We start from the raw sequence: 6,000 nt of genomic DNA, 5'->3' as shown, positions 1-6,000 counted from the left end.
CATCGGCAATATTGGGCCGGGCCTTCCTGACGTCTAGGCCCGTGGTGGGCCTCTGCTGGAGTCATTTTCCAGCCCCGTCGCAACGACCTCCGATGTCAGGTTGGGGGGTGGGGTGCGGGTGGGCTGTAAACATAGAAACATAGAAAATAGGAGTAGGTTCTTCGAGCCTGTTCCGTCATTCATTATGATCTTGGCTGATCATCCAACTCAATAACCTGCTCCCGCTTTCCCCCCCATATCCTTTGATCCCTTTAGACCCAAGAGCTATATCTAACTCCTTCTTGAAAACATACAATGTTTTGGCCTCAATTGCTTTCTGTGGTAGCGAATTCCACAGGCTCACCACTCTCCGGGTGAAGAAATTTCTCCTCATCTCAGTCCTGAAAGGTTTACCCCGAATCATTAGACTATGACACCTGGTTCTGGACTCCCCCACCATCGGGAACATCCTTCCTGCATCTACCCTGTCAAGTCCTGTCTGATTCTACCACTGTTCTCCAAGTGCTCTGTTATAAAATCTTTGATAATGGACTCTAGAATTTTCCCCACTACCGACGTCAGGCTGACTGGTCTATAATTCCCTGCTTTCTCTCTACCTCCCTTTTTAAATAGTGAGGTTACATTAGCTGCCCTCCAATCTGTAGGAACTGTTCTGGAGTCTAAAGAATCTTGGAAGATGACCACCAATGTATCCACTATTTCTCGGGCCACTTCCTTAAGTACTCTGGGATGGATAACATCAGGCCCTGGGGATTTATCAGCCTTCAATCCCATCAATTTCACCCCGCCCCTCCCTATCTCTGTAATCTCCTCCAGCCTCACAACCCGACAAGATCCCTGTGTTCCTCTAATTCCGGCCTCTTGAGTATCCCCCGATTTTAATGGCTCCACCATTGGCGGCAGTGCCTTCAGCTGCCTGGGCCCCGAGCTCTGGAATAAAGGCCTGCTCGGGTCTGCAAATGAAACCCGACCCGGCCCGAGTCCTTTGACTTTTTCCCGCGCCCGGCCTGACCGGACCCCGACCAACGGAATATAATCAACTTTATTGAAGAGCTTGTGCTCTACCTTGGATGGAATCGCTCACTGCAGACTAGTGCTGAGTCCAAATGCATGTTTCCCGCTTTGATGTCTTGGCTGTCACGGTGTCCGACCCGGCCCCAAATGCTGAACCCGGAAGAGCGATCTGAACCCGACACCTCGTTGGGCTCGGTCGGGTGCGGGTCGGGTAGCCATACTCTACTCTGGAATTCCTTCTTTACACCTCTTCACCTCTCTATATCACTTTCCTCCTTTCAAACACTCCTTAAAACCTACCTCTTTTACCGAGCTTTTCGCCACCTGTCCTAATGTGGTTCAGTGCCTACTTTTACCTTATAACACTCCTGTGAAGCACCTTGGGATATTTTATTATGTTAAAGGCGCTCTATAAATATAAGTTGTTGTTGTTGTTGGCGGATGTTGGGATTCCTGGTCTGAGCAGGCAGCTGAACTGAAGCACTGCAATTCCAGAAATCTCTCCAGAAGGGAAGATAGGAAGATTTGCATCTATCTGGTGCTCTTCATGACCTCAGGACAGCCCTTCCCAGCCAGATGAAGCACTTTTGAAGTGAAGCTACTGTTAATCTGCCCAGTGTCCTGTAACAGCCTGTGCGTACACAAGCCCCCTTTTAGCTCAGCGTCTGTGCGTACACAAGCCCCCTTTTAGCTCAGCGTCTGTGCGTACACAAGCCCCCTTTTAGCTCAGCGTCTGTGCGTACACAAGCCCCCTTTTAGCTCAGCGTCTGTGCGTACACAAGCCCCCTTTTAGCTCAGCGTCTGTGCGTACACAAGCCCCCTTTTAGCTCAGCGTCTGTGCGTACACAAGCCCCCTTTTAGCTCAGGGTCTGTGCGTACACAAGCCCCCTTTTAGCTCAGCGTCTGTGCGTACACAAGCCCCCTTTTAGCTCAGCGTCTGTGCGTACACAAGCCCCCTTTTAGCTCAGCGTCTGTGCGTACACAAGCCCCCTTTTAGCTCAGCGTCTGTGCGTACACAAGCCCCCTTTTAGCTCAGCGTCTGTGCGTACACAAGCCCCCTTTTAGCTCAGCGTCTGTGCGTACACAAGCCCCCTTTTAGCTCAGCGTCTGTGCGTACACAAGCCCCCTTTTAGCTCAGCGTCTGTGCGTACACAAGCCCCCTTTTAGCTCAGCGTCTGTGCGTACACAAGCCCCCTTTTAGCTCAGCGTCTGTGCGTACACAAGCCCCCTTTTAGCTCAGCGTCTGTGCGTACACAAGCCCCCTTTTAGCTCAGCGTCTGTGCGTACACAAGCCCCCTTTTAGCTCAGCGTCTGTGCGTACACAAGCCCCCTTTTAGCTCAGCGTCTGTGCGTACACAAGCCCCCTTTTAGCTCAGCGTCTGTGCGTACACAAGCCCCCTTTTAGCTCAGCGTCTGTGCGTACACAAGCCCCCTTTTAGCTCAGCGTCTGTGCGTACACAAGCCCCCTTTTAGCTCAGCGTCTGTGCGTACACAAGCCCCCTTTTAGCTCAGCGTCTGTGCGTACACAAGCCCCCTTTTAGCTCAGGGTCTGTGCGTACACAAGCCCCCTTTTAGCTCAGGGTCTGTGCGTACACAAGCCCCCTTTTAGCTCAGGGTCTGTGCGTACACAAGCCCCCTTTTAGCTCAGGGTCTGTGCGTACACAAGCCCCCTTTTAGCTCAGGGTCTGTGCGTACACAAGCCCCCTTTTAGCTCAGGGTCTGTGCGTACACAAGCCCCCTTTTAGCTCAGGGTCTGTGCGTACACAAGCCCCCTTTTAGCTCAGGGTCTGTGCGTACACAAGCCCCCTTTTAGCTCAGGGTCTGTGCGTACACAAGCCCCCTTTTAGCTCAGGGTCTGTGCGTACACAAGCCCCCTTTTAGCTCAGGGTCTGTGCGTACCCAAGCCCCCTTTTAGCTCAGGGTCTGTGCGTACCCAAGCCCCCTTTTAGCTCAGGGTCTGTGCGTACCCAAGCCCCCTTTTAGCTCAGGGTCTGTGCGTACCCAAGCCCCCTTTTAGCTCAGGGTCTGTGCGTACCCAAGCCCCCTTTTAGCTCAGGGTCTGTGCGTACCCAAGCCCCCTTTTAGCTCAGGGTCTGTGCGTACCCAAGCCCCCTTTTAGCTCAGGGTCTGTGCGTACCCAAGCCCCCTTTTAGCTCAGGGTCTGTGCGTACCCAAGCCCCCTTTTAGCTCAGGGTCTGTGCGTACCCAAGCCCCCTTTTAGCTCAGGGTCTGTGCGTACCCAAGCCCCCTTTTAGCTCAGGGTCTGTGCGTACCCAAGCCCCCTTTTAGCTCAGGGTCTGTGCGTACCCAAGCCCCCTTTTAGCTCAGGGTCTGTGCGTACCCAAGCCCCCTTTTAGCTCAGGGTCTGTGCGTACCCAAGCCCCCTTTTAGCTCAGGGTCTGTGCGTACCCAAGCCCCCTTTTAGCTCAGGGTCTGTGCGTACCCAAGCCCCCTTTTAGCTCAGGGTCTGTGCGTACCCAAGCCCCCTTTTAGCTCAGGGTCTGTGCGTACCCAAGCCCCCTTTTAGCTCAGGGTCTGTGCGTACCCAAGCCCCCTTTTAGCTCAGGGTCTGTGCGTACCCAAGCCCCCTTTTAGCTCAGGGTCTGTGCGTACCCAAGCCCCCTTTTAGCTCAGGGTCTGTGCGTACCCAAGCCCCCTTTTAGCTCAGGGTCTGTGCGTACCCAAGCCCCCTTTTAGCTCAGGGTCTGTGCGTACCCAAGCCCCCTTTTAGCTCAGGGTCTGTGCGTACCCAAGCCCCCTTTTAGCTCAGGGTCTGTGCGTACCCAAGCCCCCTTTTAGCTCAGGGTCTGTGCGTACCCAAGCCCCCTTTTAGCTCAGGGTCTGTGCGTACCCAAGCCCCCTTTTAGCTCAGGGTCTGTGCGTACCCAAGCCCCCTTTTAGCTCAGGGTCTGTGCGTACCCAAGCCCCCTTTTAGCTCAGGGTCTGTGCGTACCCAAGCCCCCTTTTAGCTCAGGGTCTGTGCGTACCCAAGCCCCCTTTTAGCTCAGGGTCTGTGCGTACCCAAGCCCCCTTTTAGCTCAGGGTCTGTGCGTACCCAAGCCCCCTTTTAGCTCAGGGTCTGTGCGTACCCAAGCCCCCTTTTAGCTCAGGGTCTGTGCGTACCCAAGCCCCCTTTTAGCTCAGGGTCTGTGCGTACCCAAGCCCCCTTTTAGCTCAGGGTCTGTGCGTACCCAAGCCCCCTTTTAGCTCAGGGTCTGTGCGTACCCAAGCCCCCTTTTAGCTCAGGGTCTGTGCGTACCCAAGCCCCCTTTTAGCTCAGGGTCTGTGCGTACCCAAGCCCCCTTTTAGCTCAGGGTCTGTGCGTACCCAAGCCCCCTTTTAGCTCAGGGTCTGTGCGTACCCAAGCCCCCTTTTAGCTCAGGGTCTGTGCGTACACAAGCCCCCTTTTAGCTCAGGGCCTGTGCGTACACAAGCCCCCTTTTAGCTCAGGGCCTGTGCATAAACCAGTCCCCTTTTAGCTCAGGGCCTGTGCGTACACAAGCCCCCTTTTAGCTCAGGGTCTGTGCGTACACAAGCCAGCTTTTAGCTCAGTGCCTGTGCATAAACCAGTCCCCTTTTAGCTCAGGGTCTGTGCGTACACAAGCCCCCTTTTAGCTCAGGGTCTGTGGACACACAAGCCAGCTTTTAGCTGAGTGCCTGTGCATAAACCAGTCCGCTTTTAGCTCAGGGTCTGTGCGTACACAAGCCCCCTTTTAGCTCAGGGTCTGTGGACACACAAGCCAGCTTTTAGCTGAGTGCCTGTGCATAAACCAGTCCCCTTTTAGCTCAGGGTCTGTGTTTACACAAGTCCTCTTTTTGCTCAGGGTCTGTGTGTACACACGTCCCCTTTTAGCTCAGGTCTGTGTATTGACAAGTCCTCTTTTAGCTCAGGATATGTGTGTACACGCGTCCCTTTTTAGCTCAGATGCGAGAGCAATTAATATGATCCCAGAGACAAGCAATTAATGTGATCCTAGATGCAATCCCCCAATTAATATGTTATAACTGAAGCGGGAGTAATGCACTATCAAGCAGTCCCATCGCTCCACAGGTCAGAGCATTTTTAAAATTCATTCATGAGATGTGGGCATCACTGGCTAGGCCAGCATTTATTGCCCTTCCCTAATTGCCCTTGAGAAGGTGGTGGTGAGCCGCCTTCTGGAATCGCTGCAGTCCAGGTAAAGTAGGTACACCCACAGTGCTGTTAGGAAGGGAGTTCCAGGATTTTGACCCAGCAACAGTAAAGGAGCAGTGATATAGTTCCAAGTCAGGATGGTGTGTGACTTGGAGGGGAACTTGCAGGTAGTGGTGTTCCCATGCACCTGCTGTCCTTGTCCTTCTAGGTGGTTGAGGTCATGGGTTTGGAAGGTGCTGTCTAAGGAACCTTGGTGAGTTGCTGCAGTGCATCTTGTAGATAGTACACACTGCTGTCACTGTGCGTCGGTGGTGGAGGGAGTGAATGTTTGTGGATGGGGTGACAATCAAGCGGGCTGCTTTGTCCTGGATGGTGTCGAGCTCCTTGAGTGTTGTTGGAGTTGCACCCATCCAGGCAAGTGGAGAGTATTCCATCACACTCCTGACTTGTGCCTTGTAGATGGTGGACAGGATGGAGTCAGGAGGTGAGTTACTCACCGTAGGATTCTGACCTGCTCTTGTAGCCACGGTATTTATATGGCTACTCCAGTTCAGTTTCTGGTCGATGGTAGCCCCTAGGATGTTGATAGTGGGGGAGTCAGCGATGGTAATGCCATTGAATGTCAAGGGGAGATGGTTAGATTCTCTCTTGTTGGAGATGGTCATTGCCTGGCACTTGTGTGGCGCGAATGCTACTTGCCACTTATCAGCCCAAGACTGGATATTGTCCAGGTCTTGCTGCATTTCTACACGGACTGCTTCAGCATTTGAGGAGTCACGAATGGTGCTGAACATTGTGCAATAATCAGCGAACATCCCCACTTTTGACCTTATGATTGAAAGAAGGTCATT

This window comes from Heterodontus francisci, chromosome 34 (genome assembly GCF_036365525.1).
Source record: "Heterodontus francisci isolate sHetFra1 chromosome 34, sHetFra1.hap1, whole genome shotgun sequence".
Taxonomy (NCBI): Eukaryota; Metazoa; Chordata; class Chondrichthyes; order Heterodontiformes; family Heterodontidae; genus Heterodontus; species Heterodontus francisci.
This window is presented reverse-complemented; position numbering follows the sequence as displayed.